Raw genomic sequence first — 24,525 nt, forward strand, 5'->3', positions numbered from 1 at the left:
ATCAAATTTACTTTTTCTGATTCCTTCACTGAATCATATTGGTTTTCTCAAATTACCAACTGAGGTGTTTATATCTTAAATTATTCCAATTTTTGGAACACTTTTTAAAATGTGTTAAATGGGGGTGACTGTATGGGTCAAGCAAAAGTTATAATGTACACAACTATAAACATTAAAACAAACACAGTACAGATAAAAAATGTTATTGTTTATAACAGGGTCATTGAATGTTATAATTTTATCTTAAAAGTTACAAAATACTGTGATTGGGGATTAACCATAATCAACAAACGGATTTTTAAAATTTATTTGGCAATTATGCGTCTATTGATGTATTCTCACTCCAAGCACTGCCATTGTTAGTCCACGTTTATTTATTTTAAATTTAAATTTCGTGTACTGCCGTGTTACACCGAAGTGACGTATAAACCATTTTCGTTTTAAGCGAATAAAAGCGATTTTCTCTTTTTCCTCTTTATTCGTTAATCTTAGACTTTTCATAAAATGTGATCTGTAGAATTTATGCATAGATAGATGACAAATGCAGCCTTTTGAAACACAACTCTTTATTTTGCGTGAAATTCGTATAATTACTTCAAATGGATATGCGTCAGTTCGGCGTATAAACGTTTGTTTTGATTAGACGATTCTCCGTCGGAGTGACGTTTATCCTTAGTCTTTTCGTGCAGTTGGAACAAATTTCGTTCTCAGTTAAAATGGCCAGTGCGTTGAATCTTCTTAAATTGTATTCGAGTGAGGAAGAAAATGTTAGTGATGCTGTCGGAGAAACTTTTCAAGGTATGTATTTCTTTGTACATAAAAAACAATTTCCGTTTGCTCGTTTGTGAGTTTTTTTTATTTGACCTCAATTGCAATCTCAGCCCTAGTTTTAGCGTTAAGATAAGACCTAGAAAACTGAAATTCGGTATAAGTGGGTGCTAATTATTACCAGGAATGAAGGAAAATGTCAGATTTGTAGATGACTCATAATGTTTTACATTGGATTTAGATGAAAATTGACATACAGTTGCGTTCAAAAAAGAATGAATTTGCGCGAAACGGCGTACCCACTTCCAACTTTGACAAGCTGCCATTTCTCTCTCGGTTGATATTTTTTCATGAAATTTTCACACAATTTAGTTCAACTATCTAATTAACGCTCTACGAAATTTGAAGTCTTTACAATGACTGGAAACAAAGATACAGCTATTCCCGTAAAAAAAAGGTAAATTTGGAATTGCTTCATTAAATATGCTGTATCTTTGACAATTTTCATTGGAAAATCTTGAAATTTGGTCCAAAGATGTAAAAATGTTTGATCTAGTACCAGGCCAAGTTTCGTCAAAATCAATGAACGTGATCAAAAATGGTGCCGGGTAGAAAATGAGGTTCATTGGACCAAATTTCAAGATTTTTCAATGAAAATTGTCAAAGATACAGCACATTCAGTGAAGCAATTTCAAATTTCCCTTTTTAACGTGAATAGCTGTATCTTTGTTTCCAGTTATTGTAAAGACTTCAAATTTAGTAGAGCGTTAGCTGGATAGTTGTACTAGATCGTGTGAAAATTTCATAAAAAAATATCAACCGAGAGAGAAATGGCAGCTTGTCAAAGTTTGAAGTGGGTGCGCAGCTTCAAGCTATTTCATTCTTTTTTGACGCAACTGTATGTAAATTAGGCGGGGTAAACAATAGATTCAGGTATCAAATCTTGCATATGTTTGAGACGAAAATGCATACTCGGGGGTTTTGTGAGGTCTATGATTTTAGATTTCAGAAATAAGGTCAGGAAAAGCAGTCATCCGTATATATCCGTACATCCGTCTATACAGTTGTTTATTTTAGCGATAATTCCTTGCAAAAAAAACTAAATCTATGTGAAAATGTTCACATACTACATGTAATATAAAAATATTTTCACTCTCACCAGCTGCAAGTGAACCAAAACATACAAAAAAACAAGCTTCAATTGCCCGAACAAAAAAAGCAAAAGCTAAATATCACAATCTTATAAATGTTAATTGCAAATGCAACATACGATGTCCGCTGATTCATTTCACGCAGCTGTCGAAAAATGTATGAAAAGTTTCAATCATGGCGAAGTACATACATATCAAGATTTTATAAGATGCGTGGAAACAGCGTCAGAAGTTGTAGTAGTTCCCATGAGCTATGGAGATTTTTTCACAAGCAGCGTTAAATTTAAGCAATCCGTTTTTAAGAAAGGTGCTCAGCGACCAAAATTGGCCGAAATCAAAGAGGTGAAATTCGTCAGAGGATCGTTTTCGTTCCATTATAAATCGTGCTTTAAAGGAGATTGGAAGCGATTTTCATTATTTACGGTGAAACAACTCAAGGAAGTATCGCGCCCGGACTTTGACCTCCAATCTTCGCTTCACTTCAGAAATGAAAATAGAGGAATAGAGGTTGAAAAAAAAAAACGATTTCAAAGAAACTTTGTCCACTAATGCCAGATAATAAGAAAGATTTTTGGGAAAAGCTCGAAGAAAAAAAGTTTCTGGAAGAATTCTAATTTATAACTATTGTTTTTTTATGATTTTCTTACTAAATAAATATTTGAATTTTTTAAACATTATCTCATTTTTGAAATCAAAATTCTCATAAATAAAATTCGAGTGCACCGCTTAAGAAAAAAACAATATTGTTGCTTGACAAACAAACTTACCACAAACAAATTTCTTTGTAACAAATACAACGCAAAATTAATGAAGAATTAGTTTTGTTCTACAAATGTTAAATAATTTCTCGAATTTTTTTTAATTAATGTAGATGTCGACGTTTGCATTCAAATTTTATTTATCAAAAAGGCTCGACAACTTCTTTGTTTGTGAACCCTTTACTCTGAGGAAAGGGGGAGGGGGGGGGTTGGCTTTTATATTTTATTGTAAACCGATTGTCATGTTAAAATATGATTTTTTTTTCAAATCTGAGGAATGTCGCCTGTAAATTATAGGGGTTATTGAAATTGTTCTGTATCACTTTCAAAAACGCATGGATATACGTCACTTCGGCGTATAAATCGCACTTTTGGCGATTTGTTTTTATCGATTTTCTCAAAAACTGTTTGATATTTTCTAGATTTGTTGAAAGCATTTGATAGCTCATAGGAAAACGCACACAATAGCGTCAAAAAGTCAAAATCGAAAAAATGGATATACGTCACTTCGTCATATCACGGCAGTAGGTATTGGATGCATAAAGATAGTGTCCCAAACGATTGACTACCAAATAGTATAGAGTGCGAAAAAGGATTGCACGATTTAACCACCGTCTTGTGGTGTCGTTCGGAATAGCAATGTACGAAGTGGCAAGGACTATTTGAGATACAGTTGTGATTTTGATGCCCAAACTTACTCATGATCCCGGTTATTTCACAAAAGACAGTTTTCCATTTGAATTTATGGCTAAATCAAGCGTTTTGAAATCAGAGGTGAACCAGCCTGTGGCTGAAAACCTCTTAAATAAAGACAAAATAAATCTTTTTGAAAACATTTCTATATTTAGTACCTACTCCACTGCAACAACGTTGCACCCTTTCTAAAGGGTGACTATGGGTCACTCCTTAGAGGGGGTGACTATGGGTCAATTATCATTTGATCAAAAAAATTTCAAAAACAAAAATTTTTTCAACAATATTAATTTTTACTTTTTTATGTGAGTTGAATAACGGGAGTTTTTGGGAAAGGAATTCAAAATCATAATTTTTTGACCCATTGTCACCCCGCACGACGCACAGTGGTCCAAAACCCAGAAAAGTTGGCATAAAGTCGATTTTTGAAGCGCTCATAATCATCTATCCAAATATTTCATCGTGTTCCGGCATTTTCAAGCTACATGAAACCATGAAATGCTAGTCATGAGTTTACCCGTTCAGGAGTTCTCAAGAAATGCTGAGTTTGAATATTTTTTTAAATTTTTGCAAAGCTTTGTTTACATTAAAAAACGAATATATATTCAAATCGCAAACATATTTTGCTTTGCAATTATTTTTATATTTTCATTAGGCGTATTTTACACCTTATGTAATAAAAAAATTTGTTTTGGAATAAACTTGAAATTTTTTATATGGAATCTAGTTAAAAAAACGGTAAATTATTCAAGTTTTTTAACTTCAAATGGAGATAAAAAAAAACTCCACATAACTTCACTCTAACTTTACAGATTCCTTTATTTCTGGACTACAAAATATTGCAAATTGGGTTGCCTTTCTTGCCATTTTTGGAGAACGATTTCATAGAGTTGAACCACTTTTTTCTTCAAATTTGACTTCTGAGCCAATAACTTTCCGGTTTACGAACTAAATTGATATTTAATTGGATCTCTAGGTTAAGTTCTCTCAAAAATCCATTCATAAAACATCGTTTTAATATTTTGAAGCACTTTCAGTATGAATTTCTGTGTTATTTTTTTCAATTAGGAATAACTCCCAAAACATAATTAATTTACGGTTTCTCAAATATTCTTCTGATTCCGTGGTGTTAAATTCCCGGAAAAAAATATTCTTCTGATTATTGAGCAAATCATAGAATCTTTTTTGCTGGTCATTCATAGAATGTGTTTAAACCATTGATAGAATAAATGATCATTTAAAGAAAAAACCAACATACTTAATTTCGAAATTTTGATCAGTATTGGCGAAATTGTTGAATAATTCTCATTTGTCATAAAAATTCTAAATTGACACGTTTATAAATGAAAAAAAAAAAAAATCAGCACCAGAGCCAACGTCAATTTGTTTTGATTTAATTTCATATGTATTGTTATTTTGAGATAGTTTGAGATTCAATGAACCTTTCTAGGATGTGAGAGGTTTTACAGCAATCTGTTGGAAAATTTTAATACAAGAATTTACTTACTGAGCTTTTAATTTTTTTTTTTTAATTCTTACAGTAACAACAAAAAAAAAAAAAGAAATTTTACAGAAAATATGAAAATACTTGCGGCAAACCCGAAGCAATCGACCATGTGCTCGCTCGGCTAAAATCTCGAGTCGATGAAAATAATATGTTATTTTTAGTGAAATTATGATTATTGAATTGAGATTGAAAAGGTTTTTCAGACTTTTTGCCAGGTTTTTTTTGAGAATTGGACCACTGTGCGACGGTTGAAAAGGGCGAAGCAAACTTAATATTAGAAAGACCGGCAAATTGCATATACCTATTCGGGCTGTAGTTACCAATCAAAAAGACGGGGAAGGGGAAATTTTTTCATAACATAATAATTTTAACTTTTTCCTTTTGCTATTATTTTGTCACGTTTGTCGAATACGATAAGGAAATTTCACCATCGGTGCACGGAATCACCACATTTTGGTATAGTTGACGATTGCGTGTATGCCATAACTTTTTTTTTGTCTTTATTTGAGAGGTTTTCAGCCACAGGTTGGTTCGCCTCTATATGCCATAAATTGAATATTTCTAGAGTTTGTTTTGATTAGGTCGTATGAACCAACATAAACAAAACTGAGTTTTTTGCTGCAAACGATTGATAACCATGTATTTTATATTTGGTAAAAAATTAGTTTCATTTTATCATTAAATAACTTTTACACAATGATTTTAATTTAGGACGTATGATGGCTTTCTCATTTTTCAGTGCAACTTGGTTTTTGCGTCATTTTGCGTTGCCGTGTATTTGCCGGGATGCAAAAGGTCGCTAAAAACAACTTGTCAGGTTGGTTTTTACGACGTTATTCTTCGTCGCCTGAAGTTTGTTGTTAAATTGTTGTAAATTCGTGTAAATTTAATCGAAAACTGTGTCCAGGAGTCTTAGCTGTCCTAATAAAATAACTGGCTCCAAATTAGTGTTGGTGAGTACCATTAGCTTCACTTTTCACTGTGTGAATAGTTAGAATTATTTTTTCATTACAAAGGCAAACCGAAATAATCAAAATAGATGTGTGATGCTCTTTTACACTCCTTTAACGGCCAGAAGTGCCAATGGTAGTGGTCGGAAAAGTCCGGGTGGACTCCCAATGGCAAGTCCCAAAATACAATAATCACAAATGCCATTGCTCAATGATTTCCGCGTGCTAATTGGATAGGATTACCATTTAAAACCTTTCATCAAACAACTCCGAATCAAAAACTGATTATTTTGGCCAATCAAATCAGTTTTAGTAACCAGAATTATCAACTGATCAAAAGGACGTTTGCGCCAGAAGAGAAATGCATTTTGTCGTAAGTACCATTTCATTGATAAGAACTGAATTAATGCAAGTTTCAAGTATATCATCATGTTTAGCGTTCAGTTTTACATCAAATTTCGAATTTGCAGACGAATTTGACCAGTAATAACAAAGTAAGAATTAAAAAGGTGTTTCGGAACTTGAGAATCGATTTTCTCAAAACATGCCAGATGGTTCATACGACTTAATCAAAACAAACTCTAGATTTCAAATAATTAAAAAAAATTAAAACATGATATCAATTTTATTAGAAAATAATGTTAATTGGTTATGGGTATTGGGCATGGGTGCACGGCTTCACTTCAATTTTATCGTAGTAGATATTTTGTAGCATCCAGCGCTCTGAAGTTTTTCTTAACATGTTGCTTACTGATATTGTAGGTTTTAAAGCATTGTTCTTTCTGTAAGTATAGCAATTTACTATGGGTGCACTGATTCACTACCATTCATACAAAATCAACTTTTTGCTGAAGATAAAACATAAGAGTTTTTATTGATTCGAAAGAAAATTTGTGTTATATACATGGTTCTTCACTATGTGTGCACGGATTCACCGCATTTTAATCAAATATTGGGCTTTTTACATATTTTTTAAAAAGTATTTTTATAAATCTTAACACGAATTTTGAATAAAAGATTTTTTCCTATAGTTCTGTTTTTTTCATTTCTGGAAAAAAAAAGTTTATCTGATAAGATGATAATTGGATTAACATTTTCACCAAGTGAATTTTAGGAGTTATGTGCATCAAGTTATGTCGTGCGACTGAAAACTGTGAAAATATAAATAATGAATCAACATTTTTCAATTGGTCAATTTTGCATTTCAAATACCTATCATATGTATCTGATTTGTAAGCATTGATTAAAAAACGGTACAGAAACCAAAAGTTTTATATTTGTTATTTTACTCATAAATACTCCAAAATTGTTGAAATCTCAAAATCTGGTCGCGAAACTATGAATACTATTGAAAGAAAGTGTTTGATATAAACAATCTTTCTAAATTTTATGAAGAATTTGGTGTGAAAAGATCACCTGTTGAAGGACGTTGAAGTACGCGTCTCAGTTTAATACCAGTGAAGATGTTTTGATGAAAAAAAAAAAGTTTCTTGCTAATGAAGGAGCCTTCCTATACTTATGAACCTAATTTCACTAAACACTGGTAAACCTTCTTGGTTAAATATATCACAAATGTAAGTTAATAGTATATCAGGTCAAATAAATGCTCTGATTCCTCATTGGGTTTCAATTGTTTATTTTTTAAATTTTCCGGTCGTCTCTGAAAACGCAGTTTTTTCTTCTGGTTATTTCCACAATGCAACACCAACAAGTGTAACATTTCCTTCACAATGAAAGCAAACAAAAAATTGGCAACACGCAATTTCCTTCTCCCCTACTCGGTGACGGAATTTTTCATTATGCTGTCATCACGACCCTCTTTTTTTATCCGTTTACTGTATCTCTTTCTATTTCATAGTGACTTCTTGGTGTGCGTCGCCTATGTCACTGAATAGACTAAGCAAAATAGTCGCCGTAAATCTCTCTCTCCTAGACTGACTGCACACATGCAAGTGAATGGAAAATCGGAAAAAGGACCATTTCCAGTTCGGTTCTGTCAGTTTCCCTTCGAAGTGACGAATGAAAACAACGTGTTTGTTTTTTGTGAATTCTTATTGGAGTTGAAGTTAAATAGTTTGAAGTTTCCACCTGGATTCATCATCTTTCCGAGAAAGTCATCACCCTTGAACTTGGGGGCACCCTCAAGATTTGCTTCAAATAACGGATTTGAACTTCACCAACTCACTCATGAGTCAGCCATTAATCAGCTGCTGGACGTCTCGTCTATCAACCGTAGTGAATCCTTCTGCTAGTAATCGTATTTAAACCCCCAAAAATAACAGTGCTAAAACATTTGCCACGCGCCATGCTCTCTGCTGGAGCTTAACTCAAGTTAAAAAAAAAACACACAAAATAAACAAGTGGAAAAGTGAAACATTCAAAAACTAGTTTGAAATATCGATTGGCCCCTCAAGGTGCTGAGGGAAAAAAAAAACGTTTGGGGAAAAGTACCACCAGCGAGCAGCAGCAATAGTAGCCATTCCATATCACCGCGCCACCAATCAATTAGACAGCACCCCATTAAAAGAAAATAAACAAGCAGCAGGAGCAAAAAAAAACGCTTGGAGCCGAACGGGCCAACCCCAGAAGGTGCCTTTTTTTCTTCTTTCATTTCATTTCATTTGCATTTGCAGCGCGTTAATCTAATGTCTATATTTTAAATCGGTAATTGGCGAGTCGAAAAAGTATCAGTGAATGAGGGCCACCCATAAACACTTTTTCGAACCATTCACAACTTTCAAATACAAGGTAGTCGAATCTCGCGGAAAGCGCATTCAGATTTTCCCCGATCGAAAAAAGAAGGGTCTGATCAAACCGAGAAGCTCCTAACTACAATAGTGCATTTTCATTTTGTGCATTCGATTTCCAATTTTCTGAACCATTTCGATTTTTTCCTAGAAGGAAAGGATTTTTATTTTCTTTTTCCGGAGCAGCAGCTGGTCGGAAAATCCCTTTTCTTCAATGCGCATGCCCGAGGATAAAATGTTGTGTTATCCTTCTGGGAGGATGTTATGAAACATGGATTGCGATGTGTGCGATTAGGAAGATGAAGAATAAACAACATGACGAAATTGTTACTTCATCAGATTGTTTTCGACAAATTTTGTTGAAATGTTAAACTTAACATTTAAAATTCATCAAAATTAAGTTTTATAAAACAAAATAAAAATTAATGATCTCCTGTAAATTATTTAGAGAAAAGAAAAAAAAGATGCTTCGGAATTTTGCGTGCTAATTGGTTTTCCTAAATCAATCTTGTTACATAATTTTAAAACGTCATCAGTCAGTTTTCTTACATTGGATTAATTTAACCGTAGTAGGAATACAGTTCTCAATATGGCGCGGATCCGACAGTTGGTGCATGAAGACAAACAAATCTGAGTGATGGAAAAGCTGATATTTATTTCGTAAGTAATAATATTTTGTTGTGTGGTAGCTATTTACAATTTTGATATTTTTTTAACAGGATTAAAAATTGAGACAGCGGACAGGGCTAAGCACTCGTCAAAGCAGCGAAACAAATGCCAAATTTTGTGTTTAATAATTTGAATGAAGTGAAAAGTGAAAAGTGACTGAAAATGGAAAATGCATATGTTACGCAAGGACAAGCGAAATTTTGCCGAACAATAAAGATGACTATCAAAATCAAAACATATTAGTTGAAATATCCGAAAAAAAAACTCCCTACGTTAATAAGACAATGAAATCTACGTGAATTACATGTAGCAGAACAAATCCCTTACCACATTTGATCTACGTTGATTTCATATACAACTCATATGAAAATTACGTGAAATCCGCTTGCTGCGCGAGCTCTGTTTGGTACCTGAAATTCACGTAAGTTCCACGTGATTTTCATGGTGGCAAAAATCCATGTACATTTTCACGTAGCGTTCATGTGAAAAGTTTTTTCGGTGAACCTATCTGAGCATTGTACTGTTTTTCGACAGTGGTGCTAGACTCAAATAAAAACAAAGAAGGAGCTCTGGCAACATTGCCAAGTCCAAAACGTTTTCCTCGCGTCGGTGTCGATAATTAACTAATTTCTAGTGAAATGTGTGCTTTTAATTCTTTTAAAAGAGTTATTTGATCGCGCGGTAATTGATGGCCGTCGGAGAAAGTGAAATTTCTGGTGAAATGGCGTGATTTGGTGATTTTTCTGTGCGTGAAGTGTTGATTTTAAGTTGGAAGAGGTGTCCATCTTGAAATGGCATCGAAAATTTTGTTTTGGAGTTAGTGAGCTTTTGTTCTAAAAGCTTCTTTAAAACGTCAGCACAAAGCTCCAAATTGAAGTAACGAGTGTAACAGGCGTTACTTGCAATGAGTTGCATGGTAGTATTGAATGCAACATTGCACGTGACAGCACGGGTCAGTACGATGACAAGAGCTTATCCAATTGGATTTTCGACGGTTAATACGTAGGCGACTGGAAGGTGGCACCGTGGATATAAAGCTAAGTAGTGGGGTTTTTTCTCGCCAGAATAATATGTCCTTATTTATTTAGAAAAATTACAGTGTGTGTTTGTTTGTATATATGTGTGTGTGTACGGTGGGAAGGGAAGTTGGAGGAGTGGTTTTCGTATTACAAATTTTAAATTAAATCAACACAACAAAGCAAATATAAAATTTATTAAAGGCTGGAAAATAAAATGAAAAAGAGTTAGGGCTAAAGCCTTGTTTAACCAGTATAAAGTACAAGTTTTCGAACTCAAAACTTTAAAACAGTACTAAAATAAAAAATCCTTTCCAAAATTAATTAAACTTTAGAATTCAATATTGTTACAAATTTGAAAGAAGAGGAAGGAATCCATTTGTGTGTGTGTGTGTGTGTGTGGGGGGGGGGGGGTGCGTGTGTGTGGGTGGGTGTGTGTGTGTGTGTTAGCGTGGGGAAAATTTACGTGATCGGTTGGTTCGGTCGTCCGTGTTTATCTTCGCGATTATCTTCGGTGAATTGCACCGGTACTAAGTGCATTGATACCACGTTAGAACGTTTTGCTCTTCTCGTTGTAAGCGCGCGGAGAAATTCGGTGAGATGTGACGGTGCTAGGTGCATTGTACGTGTATGACAATGCCACGTTGGGACGTTTTGCTCTTCTCATTTTAAGCGCGCGATAAAATTGTGCATTGTACGTGTATGACAATGCCACGTTAGGAAGTTTTGCTCTTCTCGTTATAAGTGCGTGGTAAAATTCGGTGAGTTGCACATGCGCCAAGTGCATTTTACGTGTATGAAAATGCCATGTTAGGACGTATTTGCTCTTAATAAAAACGCGATGTACTCGATAGTGTGCGACGCGACGATCATTAAATATTTAACTTTGCTTTGATCACATCCCTTTCCAAAGGGAATCCCGATCTTATTTACCTTCCCCACTAACAAACCACCCTTCCTGTGACGACCGTGGAGATTTAGAGGTGTATTCGGTCTCTAGTAGCAACGGAAGTCGAGCTAACAATCTTTCCCTTTCCCCGATGAACCGTAAGGACGTGGCCGGCGCCGTTATTGACCATAAAAGATAAGGAACCTTCGAAACGTGTACACAGAAAATGGTAAGCTAATCCCAAGCCCCATTTATTTGGATCTATGTACAATTTTGATGGTTCTTGTCAATCACGGAGTAGCAACTACTGAAATGTACGGTTTATCTAAGCTCAAGCTCAAGCTCAAGCTCAATTGGATTAATTTAACCGTAGATTCAACAAATAATGTTTTTATCGCGGAAGGAAGGATTTATGTTGCAATAATTATTGCAAAAATCATGTGCTCGTACTGGTTTTTACGTACCTCAACAACTTCAAAATTATTGTTATGGTGCCATTTAGCACAGAAGGCATAAACATCAATAATTTGTCATTTTGTGAGGACTAAACTGATTTTTTCAACGTTATTTTTTAAAAACATTTATAACACTGGGTGACAGCCAAAAAATAGCCTAGGGTTTCTCAGCTGATTTAGACTAATTTTTGTGTCCTGAGTTAGAATATCACATTGATTTTGCTGTATCAGGTCAACTTTTTGAGATACAATATTCTAATATCCTGACCTGATTGAACAAAATCATGGTCATTTTCGGACTCAGGACGTCAATATTAGTCTAATTCAGTTGGAAAACCCTGGACTATTTTCAAAAAATCTTTTTTTGTTACTCCGTGTAATCAAAAGATGGACAAAGTTGCTGCATACATTTAGGGGTAAAAATTATAAACATTTCTTAAAATTTTTGGCCTTGAAAACGAATGAAATTTTTGCCTTCATGCAATTCCCTAGGTCCTCGCACTGTTTCCATGATCTTTTTTTCTCTAACTTAAGCATTTAATAGCGTTTAAGCCATTTTTTCTATACAGGCTTTTTAATAGAAAATATTCCTTTTTTTAATATCCAAGAATTGTCACCAATTTACCATAAAAATAACACTTAAACTAAACCTAAACAAAGAAAAAAGTTGAACTTTCACATAAAACAACCCGTTTGCTCCTTAAAACTTAAAATTGATCAGGATGAATGTTTGTGAGCCTTCGAAAAACCAGATATTTTAAGATTTAAAAATTATATTTTAAATAATATCAAAAATCTCCTAATACAAACCAAATTTTGCTTATTTGTAGCTCAATTTATAGGCTTTCAAACTTAGTAAACAGTTTTCAGATATTTCAACTTTATACTTAGTTAACGATGATTATCTGTAAAAATTTCATGTTGAGCAAAGTTACCCCGATGATCAAAGTTCTCCCGGTTTACGGTACTAATTAAAAAATCGACATATTAAAACGAAACAAAGGAAATTGTAAATTTTGTTATTCAGAACTTAAAATAAAATGATGCGTATAGTTAAAACATGAAATTCACCATTAGACATTTCATGTTTTGACTTAAGCTTCATACCTCTTAGAGATCATCGATTTCATTTCTTTTTATTTTTTTTTTCAATTTTTTCATAAGATGATCAAATTAAAAATTTAAATTTAGAGCATTCTATTTAAAATTTAAATTTAAGTCAAAACGTTTGTTTATTACAGCTTTTCAATTCTTATAAACCTGGCTTGTTGCAAATTAGCATTTGAGTATTAAATTGATTTCTTTATTACAGAAAGGTTATGAAACCGTTTATTATGTTTCTTTTTATTTGAAATAATACGAAATCAAACTTTTATGAGTTCAAATTGAAACTCAATTAAAAAACACATTTTTGCACCTGAGATTTAATACTGAACTAACTTTATTTATTTTGAATTTTGTATCTTGTGGATTGGATGCTTAAAAATAAATTTGGAATTAAGGTTCAAAATCGGTTCCATGTTTTGAAATGTGATTTCAAATTTTCATGTGCAAGAAACGGCTAAAAGTATTCCCAACCAGAGGTTGGAAATGGAGTAATTGAAATTCAAGATTTCTTCCAAAAAACTCGAATACTATATCTTTTACCTAAAATAAACTTCTTATGGTCTTCGAGAAAGTTTATTCTGAGAAATATACTATAGTGTTGTCTCCGTCTTAAAAAAATAATTGCATTATGCGCACCCCAAAAGCAGCCGAATCCGGTTCTAAAATTATTGGCAACATGAAAAACAGCAAATTGGGTAGACCTATGAAGGGAAAAGTGTTCCTAATTACAACGTTAAATGCGTCTACAGCTGATTGGCGAAACGGCTGGTAAAACTACATATCTAATTATTGCATTTTTAGGATAATACGCTTTGAACATAAGGCATGAAAAAATTTAATGAATTTACTAACTCAAAAATACCTTTATCATACCTTACATTACATCAATATATTTTGATTTTTAAAAATTATGCGTAAAGAAGCCCATAACAAAAACCTGGGTGATTTCATTTTTGATTTCATTCAGATGAACATAAAAATACAGCAAATTAAGGCTTTTGCGAAGATTTAATAATGATTAGAAAGTGGAATAAGAAAGTGTTTATGTGTGCCCCCATCATGTTTGTAAAATGCCTCTCTTAGGATAGATAACAATTAAATATAAATAGATTTTCATAACTCAAATTTCGCCCTAATCAAGCACTCGTCAAAGCAGCGAAACAAATGCCAAATTTTGTGTTTAATAATTTGAATGAAGTGAAAAGTGAAAAGTGACTGAAAATGGAAAATGCATATGTTACGCAAGGACAAGCGAAATTTTGCCGAACAATAAAGATGACTATCAAAATCAAAACATATTAGTTGAAATATCCGAAAAAAAAACTCCCTACGTTAATAAGACAATGAAATCTACGTGAATTACATGTAGCAGAACAAATCCCTTACCACATTTGATCTACGTTGATTTCATATACAACTCATATGAAAATTACGTGAAATCCGCTTGCTGCGCGAGCTCTGTTTGCTACCTGAAATTCACGTAAGTTCCACGTGATTTTCATGGTGGCAAAAATCCATGTACATTTTCACGTAGCGTTCATGTGAAAAGTTTTTTCGGTGAACCTATCTGAGCATTGTACTGTTTTTCGACAGTGGTGCTAGACTCAAATAAAAACAAAGAAGGAGCTCTGGCAACATTGCCAAGTCCAAAACGTTTTCCTCGCGTCGGTGTCGATAATTAACTAATTTCTAGTGAAATGTGTGCTTTTAATTCTTTTAAAAGAGTTATTTGATCGCGCGGTAATTGATGGCCGTCGGAGAAAGTGAAATTTCTGGTGAAATGGCGTGATTTGGTGATTTTTCTGTGCGTGAAGTGTTGATTTTAAGTTGGAAGAGGTGTCCATCTTGAAATGGCATCGAAAATTTTGTTTTGGAGTTAGTGAGCTTTTGTTCTAAAAGCTTCTTTAAAACGTCAGCACAAAGCTCCAAATTGAAGTAACGAGTGTAACAGGCGTTACTTGCAATGAGTTGCATGGTAGTATTGAATGCAACATTGCACGTGACAGCACGGGTCAGTACGATGACAAGAGCTTATCCAATTGGATTTTCGACGGTTAATACGTAGGCGACTGGAAGGTGGCACCGTGGATATAAAGCTAAGTAGTGGGGTTTTTTCTCGCCAGAATAATATGTCCTTATTTATTTAGAAAAATTACAGTGTGTGTTTGTTTGTATATATGTGTGTGTGTACGGTGGGAAGGGAAGTTGGAGGAGTGGTTTTCGTATTACAAATTTTAAATTAAATCAACACAACAAAGCAAATATAAAATTTATTAAAGGCTGGAAAATAAAATGAAAAAGAGTTAGGGCTAAAGCCTTGTTTAACCAGTATAAAGTACAAGTTTTCGAACTCAAAACTTTAAAACAGTACTAAAATAAAAAATCCTTTCCAAAATTAATTAAACTTTAGAATTCAATATTGTTACAAATTTGAAAGAAGAGGAAGGAATCCATTTGTGTGTGTGTGTGTGTGTGTGGGGGGGGGGGGGGGGTGCGTGTGTGTGGGTGGGTGTGTGTGTGTGTGTTAGCGTGGGGAAAATTTACGTGATCGGTTGGTTCGGTCGTCCGTGTTTATCTTCGCGATTATCTTCGGTGAATTGCACCGGTACTAAGTGCATTGATACCACGTTAGAACGTTTTGCTCTTCTCGTTGTAAGCGCGCGGAGAAATTCGGTGAGATGTGACGGTGCTAGGTGCATTGTACGTGTATGACAATGCCACGTTGGGACGTTTTGCTCTTCTCATTTTAAGCGCGCGATAAAATTGTGCATTGTACGTGTATGACAATGCCACGTTAGGAAGTTTTGCTCTTCTCGTTATAAGTGCGTGGTAAAATTCGGTGAGTTGCACATGCGCCAAGTGCATTTTACGTGTATGAAAATGCCATGTTAGGACGTATTTGCTCTTAATAAAAACGCGATGTACTCGATAGTGTGCGACGCGACGATCATTAAATATTTAACTTTGCTTTGATCACATCCCTTTCCAAAGGGAATCCCGATCTTATTTACCTTCCCCACTAACAAACCACCCTTCCTGTGACGACCGTGGAGATTTAGAGGTGTATTCGGTCTCTAGTAGCAACGGAAGTCGAGCTAACAATCTTTCCCTTTCCCCGATGAACCGTAAGGACGTGGCCGGCGCCGTTATTGACCATAAAAGATAAGGAACCTTCGAAACGTGTACACAGAAAATGGTAAGCTAATCCCAAGCCCCATTTATTTGGATCTATGTACAATTTTGATGGTTCTTGTCAATCACGGAGTAGCAACTACTGAAATGTACGGTTTATCTAAGCTCAAGCTCAAGCTCAAGCTCAATTGGATTAATTTAACCGTAGATTCAACAAATAATGTTTTTATCGCGGAAGGAAGGATTTATGTTGCAATAATTATTGCAAAAATCATGTGCTCGTACTGGTTTTTACGTACCTCAACAACTTCAAAATTATTGTTATGGTGCCATTTAGCACAGAAGGCATAAACATCAATAATTTGTCATTTTGTGAGGACTAAACTGATTTTTTCAACGTTATTTTTTAAAAACATTTATAACACTGGGTGACAGCCAAAAAATAGCCTAGGGTTTCTCAGCTGATTTAGACTAATTTTTGTGTCCTGAGTTAGAATATCACATTGATTTTGCTGTATCAGGTCAACTTTTTGAGATACAATATTCTAATATCCTGACCTGATTGAACAAAATCATGGTCATTTTCGGACTCAGGACGTCAATATTAGTCTAATTCAGTTGGAAAACCCTGGACTATTTTCAAAAAATCTTTTTTTGTTACTCCGTGTAATCAAAAGATGGACAAAGTTGCTGCATACATTTAGGGGTAAAAATTATAAACATTTCTTAAAATTTTTGGCCTTGAAAACGAATGAAATTTTTGCCTTCATGCAATTCCCTAGGTCCTCGCACTGTTTCCATGATCTTTTTTTCTCTAACTTAAGCATTTAATAGCGTTTAAGCCATTTTTTCTATACAGGCTTTTTAATAGAAAATATTCCTTTTTTTAATATCCAAGAATTGTCACCAATTTACCATAAAAATAACACTTAAACTAAACCTAAACAAAGAAAAAAGTTGAACTTTCACATAAAACAACCCGTTTGCTCCTTAAAACTTAAAATTGATCAGGATGAATGTTTGTGAGCCTTCGAAAAACCAGATATTTTAAGATTTAAAAATTATATTTTAAATAATATCAAAAATCTCCTAATACAAACCAAATTTTGCTTATTTGTAGCTCAATTTATAGGCTTTCAAACTTAGTAAACAGTTTTCAGATATTTCAACTTTATACTTAGTTAACGATGATTATCTGTAAAAATTTCATGTTGAGCAAAGTTACCCCGATGATCAAAGTTCTCCCGGTTTACGGTACTAATTAAAAAATCGACATATTAAAACGAAACAAAGGAAATTGTAAATTTTGTTATTCAGAACTTAAAATAAAATGATGCGTATAGTTAAAACATGAAATTCACCATTAGACATTTCATGTTTTGACTTAAGCTTCATACCTCTTAGAGATCATCGATTTCATTTCTTTTTATTTTTTTTTTCAATTTTTTCATAAGATGATCAAATTAAAAATTTAAATTTAGAGCATTCTATTTAAAATTTAAATTTAAGTCAAAACGTTTGTTTATTACAGCTTTTCAATTCTTATAAACCTGGCTTGTTGCAAATTAGCATTTGAGTATTAAATTGATTTCTTTATTACAGAAAGGTTATGAAACCGTTTATTATGTTTCTTTTTATTTGAAATAATACGAAATCAAACTTTTATGAGTTCAAATTGAAACTCAATTAAAAAACACATTTTTGCACCTGAGATTTAATACTGAACTAACTTTATTTATTTTGAATTTTGTATCTTGTGGATTGGATGCTTAAAAATAAATTTGGAATTAAGGTTCAAAATCGGTTCCATGTTTTGAAATGTGATTTCAAATTTTCATGTGCAAGAAACGGCTAAAAGTATTCCCAACCAGAGGTTGGAAATGGAGTAATTGAAATTCAAGATTTCTTCCAAAAAACTCGAATACTATATCTTTTACCTAAAATAAACTTCTTATGGTCTTCGAGAAAGTTTATTCTGAGAAATATACTATAGTGTTGTCTCCGTCTTAAAAAAATAATTGCATTATGCGCACCCCAAAAGCAGCCGAATCCGGTTCTAAAATTATTGGCAACATGAAAAACAGCAAATTGGGTAGACCTATGAAGGGAAAAGTGTTCCTAATTACAACGTTAAATGCGTCTACAGCTGATTGGCGAAACGGCTGGTAAAACTACATATCTAATTATTGCATTTTTAGGATAATACGCTTTGAACATAAGGCATGAAAAAATTTAATGAATTTACTAACTCAAAAATACCTTTATCATACCTTACATTACATCAATATATTTTGATTTTTAAAAATTATGCGTAAAGAAGCCCATAACAAAAACCTGGGTGATTTCATTTTTGATTTCATTCAGATGAACATAAAAATACAGCAAATTAAGGCTTTTGCGAAGATTTAATAATGATTAGAAAGTGGAATAAGAAAGTGTTTATGTGTGCCCCCATCATGTTTGTAAAATGCCTCTCTTAGGATAGATAACAATTAAATATAAATAGATTTTCATAACTCAAATTTCGCCCTAATCAACTCCTTGATAGAGAATTGAAGATCTTAAAACAGATTTCATTAAAGTTTTTCTTATGGCAATCCTAACCTTTTTTTTATTCCATAAAATTATATGGGGCAGAGATTTTTATAAAACTTCACCTTTGTGGTATGAGAGTTATAATTTTTTAGCATTTTCAATGAAATTATACGGAAATATTGCCAGAAAAACAGAAATTTTGTCCAATACATAAATAGAATAGGCACATTTAGCCCGCACGGTTTGAGGTTCGGCATTTTATGCAATAGTTATACTGAAGGGTAAATACAGTTAAACTGAATGAGTTTTCAACATTTAAATTACCCCAATGTATAGAAAACAGATGACTTCTCATGTGTACACAGTTGTACATTAAAACAAGATTAAATATGTCATTTTTAATGTTGGGATTGTATTTTAAACTTGTACTAGTACTAGAAGCAAATACTAGTGCTAATACACTCCCAACATCGATTTTATTATTTCAATGCCGAACCTTTTTATCCAGAGGGGTCACTAAAAGGGATATTTCACTTATAAAGTAATAGTAATTGACACTAGTGCAAGGACAAACCCAACATTGATGTTCCAGACGGGATCAAAAGTTAAGTATTTTTAGCTTTTTCTAGCATCAGTACTAAAACACCTCCAATATCGATTTTCTTAAAAATACCACAAAGATGGTAAAACGACTGTAATTGAAACAAAAATAAGATTTTCTTAAACCGCATCAAGACATTTTTCATCCGTCGGGTCACAAATCGGGATAGAAAAGGAAGTACTTTCGATTTGTACTAATAACTGATTTAATGCTCATTAGCCTACACCTCCAGCATCGATTTTTTCACTCAATATGATTAAAAGTGGATTAGAACATTTGTGCATGTAACAAAAAAACACCTCAAGTATTAGTTTCGTAATCCACGCGCCGAAGGCTTTTACCAGATGGCTCACGAAATGATGGATTTAAAGTGAAGTATTTTCCACTTATACAAGTGCTAGTAACTAGTAAAAGTGCTTCTAGACCCCCAACATCGATGTTACTAATCTCTCTTGCGAGCCCTGTTATCTGTTGGGTCGCCGACAAGAGTGTTTTTTTTTTGTGAAACGACTAGTGCTAAACTACCCTAAACATCGATATTCTGAATGTTTATATCAAATATTTTGACACTGTGAGTTGCAATATAGGCTTTTCAGGGGTGGCAGACATTTCAAAGGGCGGGCCAAATTGAAAAAAATAAGGTTTGCTTGCGAGCGGAATGATAGAAAAATTTGTATTCAAAGGAAATAATAAAATCACAGTTAAATACGTTATTAACAATGATAATTCCTGCATATGGCTGGGTTACCTGATGTTTAAATTCATCTTATATAAATAAGTAATTTTTGTCACATGTTTTTTTACCAATCCTTCATTTGATTAAGATTTATTTTAAAACTTTTTGAAATATTGGTCACTAGCTCACGGAACGTACCTATCTATATCAAAAAACATTTTTCCATCCTTTTAAAAAGATTTTTCAAATACGAACACATCTCAGTGAAACTCCAGTTTTCTTAGAAGAGATCTGAATTATACTTAAGACTGAAGAGTACATCGTTCATATTTTATTCAATATTTTAAATCCAAAGTTATATTTTCTTTATCTTGATCTACATCTCTAGTGATTTTTGAATTAAAATTTTTGTTTTCTGATACTACTTTCCAAACAAAATTTATACTCTTACCTCTAACTCAGGATTGAATGAATCACTACCCAAATTTTTAATACTATTTTCGGCAGTTAAAACAACCCAATAAAGTTATGGAAGGTGTAAAATTTTATAAACTTACAGCGGTCTTCTGTACATACATAAATACAGATCTCGTTAGGTTATTTGAATTTGGTTAAATTTGGAGAGTTACACCTTTTTCTGTTTGAGTTATGCAAATAATTTTAAAAAAATCAAAAATTTACAGAGCAGAGTTGTGATTTTTTTAAATTTACAAGTTGATCGATTTTTAAAAACGGAATTTGGAGAATAGAATTCAAGTTATGAAGAGCTGTAAATATAAAATTTGATTATGATGCGAGTGACTATTTTTAATCGATATTTTGGTTTGATCTCAGTGTCTGCCCGATGCCCTCAAAACTTTTATCACAACGGTGGAGAAACTTTTCATATCAACGGTATGAAGGAACCTAAAAATAATGGGAGATCATATCAGTCAACTGTGCGGATTTCAGCGGCTAGACTAAATGGATTGAAAGTATTAGAGAAACTTGAAGTATCAAAGAATGAAAGAACATAAAATGAATTTTTCGAAAAAGTAATCTGGCTTTATGGGGCCTTCAGTGGACAAGAAAGGGTAAATTTGCTGTTTTGATACTGAAAATGCATTATACAAGGTATAAACCTTCAAAGTCAACTTTAATTTGTAATTCTTTGATAAAAAAAAAAACCATCAAATCGTTCATAACACGTTATGTCTCATCTGTATCAGTATCTTTTGAGACATTATCAAATAACTATATAACGCGTTTCTAGGCTAGACATAATCACAAGTTTTCGAAGAAGAACTCACTTTCGCACTTCAGCAGCCGAATTCCGGTACTTGAAGAAAATCTCCGAAAATCTCTTCTAGAAAAGAAATTCTAAAATTGTCGTTCTCTTCAAAAAAATGTCTTTTCTTCTTGGCTGATTCCGAAAAAGTAAAGAGAAAGAAAAAAAAACCAAATGTAAGAGAAGAAAAAAGTATAGTTCACCACGGTGTGTCAAAATACGTTATTAAAAAATAAAAATGACCACCAAAACGGCACTCGGCATTCGAAAGATGTAGTATTCAGGCATCCATCCTGCAAATTTGGAAATGTTTCATCGGGCTTTTTTGAAATTAGAGCGATTTTAAATTTTATGTCAATTTGCATTAGATTTTCAATGGGGTTTTTCGACCTTATGTTCTATGACCATGGATTTTTCTGACTACATATTACATATGACAATTACCCAGTTCTATAACTTTATAAAAAATTTCATGCCGACAACTTTGTCGAAAACTGGAAAAAGATTTGAGTTGATCCTGAAAAGTTATTGGCAATTTTCTAAAACTTTTTTAGACTGATTGAAATTTTTCCATGTTTCTTTTTTCTTTTCAATTCAGCTTCACTAAAAAGGGAATATCTTTCCAGGCGTAGTTTGAATCGATTTCGGGTCTTCAACAATTTTTTCCGCGCTTAAAATGTGCTTAGTCGAACAAGGTAAATAGCGTAATATTGGCTACAAAATAGTCTTTTTTGATAACCTTCGTGGATTCAACAATAAAAATAAACGATATTTTTTATTTAAAATTGAAAATCAACACAGATATAGTCGGTAGTTGTTTTAATTAGACCAATCGACAGTACAAAGTTTCTTTATTAACCCTCCGTTCCAAATTCTGTCTTAGACTTAAATTTCTAATTGAAACATGTTCAGCTGATTTAACCAAAATTTTATCATTTACTGAAGTAAATATCCTGAATTCAACATATCATTATGACATATGAAAATTCTCATATTATTTTTATCAATAAAACGAGCTCATAGTTGATTTGCTAATATCATTAAGTGATTTTCTCAACATGAATATTTCTATAGCTTTAATCTTATCATTATCTAGATCCAATTCCCTGAGATTTTTAAGTCTTGTGGTGTTTCTTCAGTTACTGAAATTAAATTTCATGTTTTTTTTCTGAATTTTGAGAACTCAGGTTCTTTGTTTAAGGTACTAAATTCATTTGGATTCCTTATCTGCCTTTTTCAATGATAACTGATTCTGTTTTTTAAACATTCAGTCTTTATTTTGATTATTTTTTAAGTCGATCATTTCTGCACTTATACCCCGTTGGCTTTGAGGGTATCGCATGAAACTTTTATCACATTTAAAATAACAATTTGATAACCATTTTGTTATCTGTTATAGTCCACTACAGCATTTAAGAGATGATCATAGTACAACTTATATAATATTGGTTGCGTTTTAGGGAAGTTGAGGATATGTTGCATAAGACTGAAAGCAGTTTAAAACAACACCTGGCACCGCGGTATGAGTGCTAATCATTAGCACATTAGTCAACAGTCCAATTTGGCTAAGCCCGATTTATTTTGAACCATTGATTTGGTGTGATTTTTAAAGCCTATCATTATGATTTTTTTGAAATTCTTTCTCCAAGAATATGAATTTCACCGATGTGTCGAAAATAAATTTTCAACAAATTTGAATCAGAAATCTGGGATCTAGATCTGAAATCTGTACCCGAGATCCGATTTTAGATTTCAGATTAAAATGTTAGCCTCAGATTTCAGATTCAGATTTCATATTCAGAGTTCAGATTCAGATACAGATTTCAGCTTCAGATTCCTGGTTCAGATTTGAATCTGAAACCTGAATATTAAATCTAAATCTGAGATCTGAATCTGAAATCTCAATCGATATCGAGTTTAGACACAGAGAACAGAGTTCTGACCCAGAACAAAAATGAGCCGAAAACGTGTGTAAGAATTTGAATTCAAATACGTTAGTACTTCGATCAAATATTACTCAGCATATAGCCACTAGATGGTCCTGATTGCTAAGTGAACGAAAACAAAACGAACTGCCCCGTTACTCAACAGGGGTGCCAGGTGTTTTTTTAAACTGCTTTCAGTCTTATGCAACATATCCTCAACTTCCTAAAACGCAACCAATATCATGTAAGTTGTACTATGATCATCTCTTAAATGCTGTAGTGGACTATAACAGTGGTCATCTGTGTTGATTTTCAATTTTAAATAAAAAAAAAATCGTTCATTTTTATTGTTGAATCCAAGAAGGTAATAAAAAATGACTATTTTGAAGCCAATATTACGCTATTTACCTTGTTCGACTAAGCACATTTTAAGCGCGGAAAAAAATTGTTGAAGACCCGAAATCGATTCAAACTACGCCTGGAAAGATATTCGCTTTTTAGTGAAGCTGAATTGAAAAAAAACTTAAGAAACATGGAAAAATTTCAATCAGTTTAATAAAGTTTTAGATAATTGCCAATAACTTTTCAGGATCAACTCAAATCTTTTTCCAGTTTTCGACAAAGTTGTCGGGTATGAAATTTTCTATAAAATTATTGAACTGGGTTATTGCCATATGTAATATGTAGTCAGAAAAATCCATGGTCATAGAACATAAGGTCGAAAAACCCCATTGAAAATCTATTGCAAATTGACTTAAAATTTAAAATCGCTCTAATTTCAAAAAAGCCCGATGAAACATTTCCAAATTTGCAGGATGGATGCCTGAATACTACATCTTTCGAATGCCGAGTGCCGTTTTGGTGGTCATTTTTATTTTTTAATAACGTATTTTGGCACACCGTGTCACCTATTCACCGCTAGACGTCTTTGACGTTTGTTTTCGGTGAGACTTTTCAAAACGACTTTTTGTTGGCACCGTGTTTCTCCCATGTTTCCCGATATTTAGCATGGTAATTAGAATAAAATTATATTTGTAATACTGAAAACTATTTATAACAGCAATATTCAATATTGTTAGATAAAATACTTCAAATCTTGCTCATCGTGCATGCAATTAAATATGAAAAAAACATATCGTTGAGTGTTGAAGGCATAATTGGAAGTTTTGAAAAATGAATCTAGAAAGTTACGTGTTTGTAAACAATCGGATGTGTTGATATGATTAAATATGTTATAGTTGTACATTCGAAAGTGTCATCCTTTAATGGGATAGCGTTCAATTGTTGATCCAGTAAGTTAATAAACTTCTTAGCCAAACATTTTGGCATTCGAAAGAGTTTTTCGAAATTTCCATCCGAAATATCAAATGGATTACTAATATCTCTCAAATAACGACGATGCCGAAGTAGTTCGATTTTTTCTAGGCGTTTATACCACTTTTTTTTTACATAGTAATATGATCCAATCATTTGCTCCATTATTTTAAAGTTTTAATAGGTATTAACGTATAATTTAACAAAAACCTCACTGAAAAGAAATGTCTTTTGAAATTTCCGAAGCAAAAATGCCGAAGAAATTAAAAATCTCGTTTTCTATTTCAAACGTCAAAAATTGTCTTCTTTGAATTGACCGGAATGTCAATCTAAGAAAATTTCGCAACGAAAAAAATCCGAAGAGA

General features: G+C 33.1%; 1 protein-coding gene across 7 annotated transcripts in view; it reads left to right on the top strand.

Annotated features, from left to right (window-relative positions):
• The window catches only part of LOC129744102 (trafficking kinesin-binding protein milt-like), a 341,216-nt gene that overhangs the window by 260,382 nt on the left and 56,309 nt on the right, over positions 1-24,525 (top strand). Inside the window, exon 1 of one of the 7 annotated variants that reach the window (XM_055736479.1) lies at positions 7,919-8,416. The exons of the other annotated variants lie outside the window; for them this stretch is intronic. The gene's annotated coding sequence lies outside the window, so the exon portion shown is untranslated. Of the gene's footprint in view, positions 1-7,918; positions 8,417-24,525 lie in introns of those variants that run through there. 7 annotated transcript variants of the gene reach the window in all.

This window comes from Uranotaenia lowii, chromosome 2 (genome assembly GCF_029784155.1).
Source record: "Uranotaenia lowii strain MFRU-FL chromosome 2, ASM2978415v1, whole genome shotgun sequence".
In the NCBI taxonomy this organism is placed as follows: Eukaryota; Metazoa; Arthropoda; class Insecta; order Diptera; family Culicidae; genus Uranotaenia; species Uranotaenia lowii.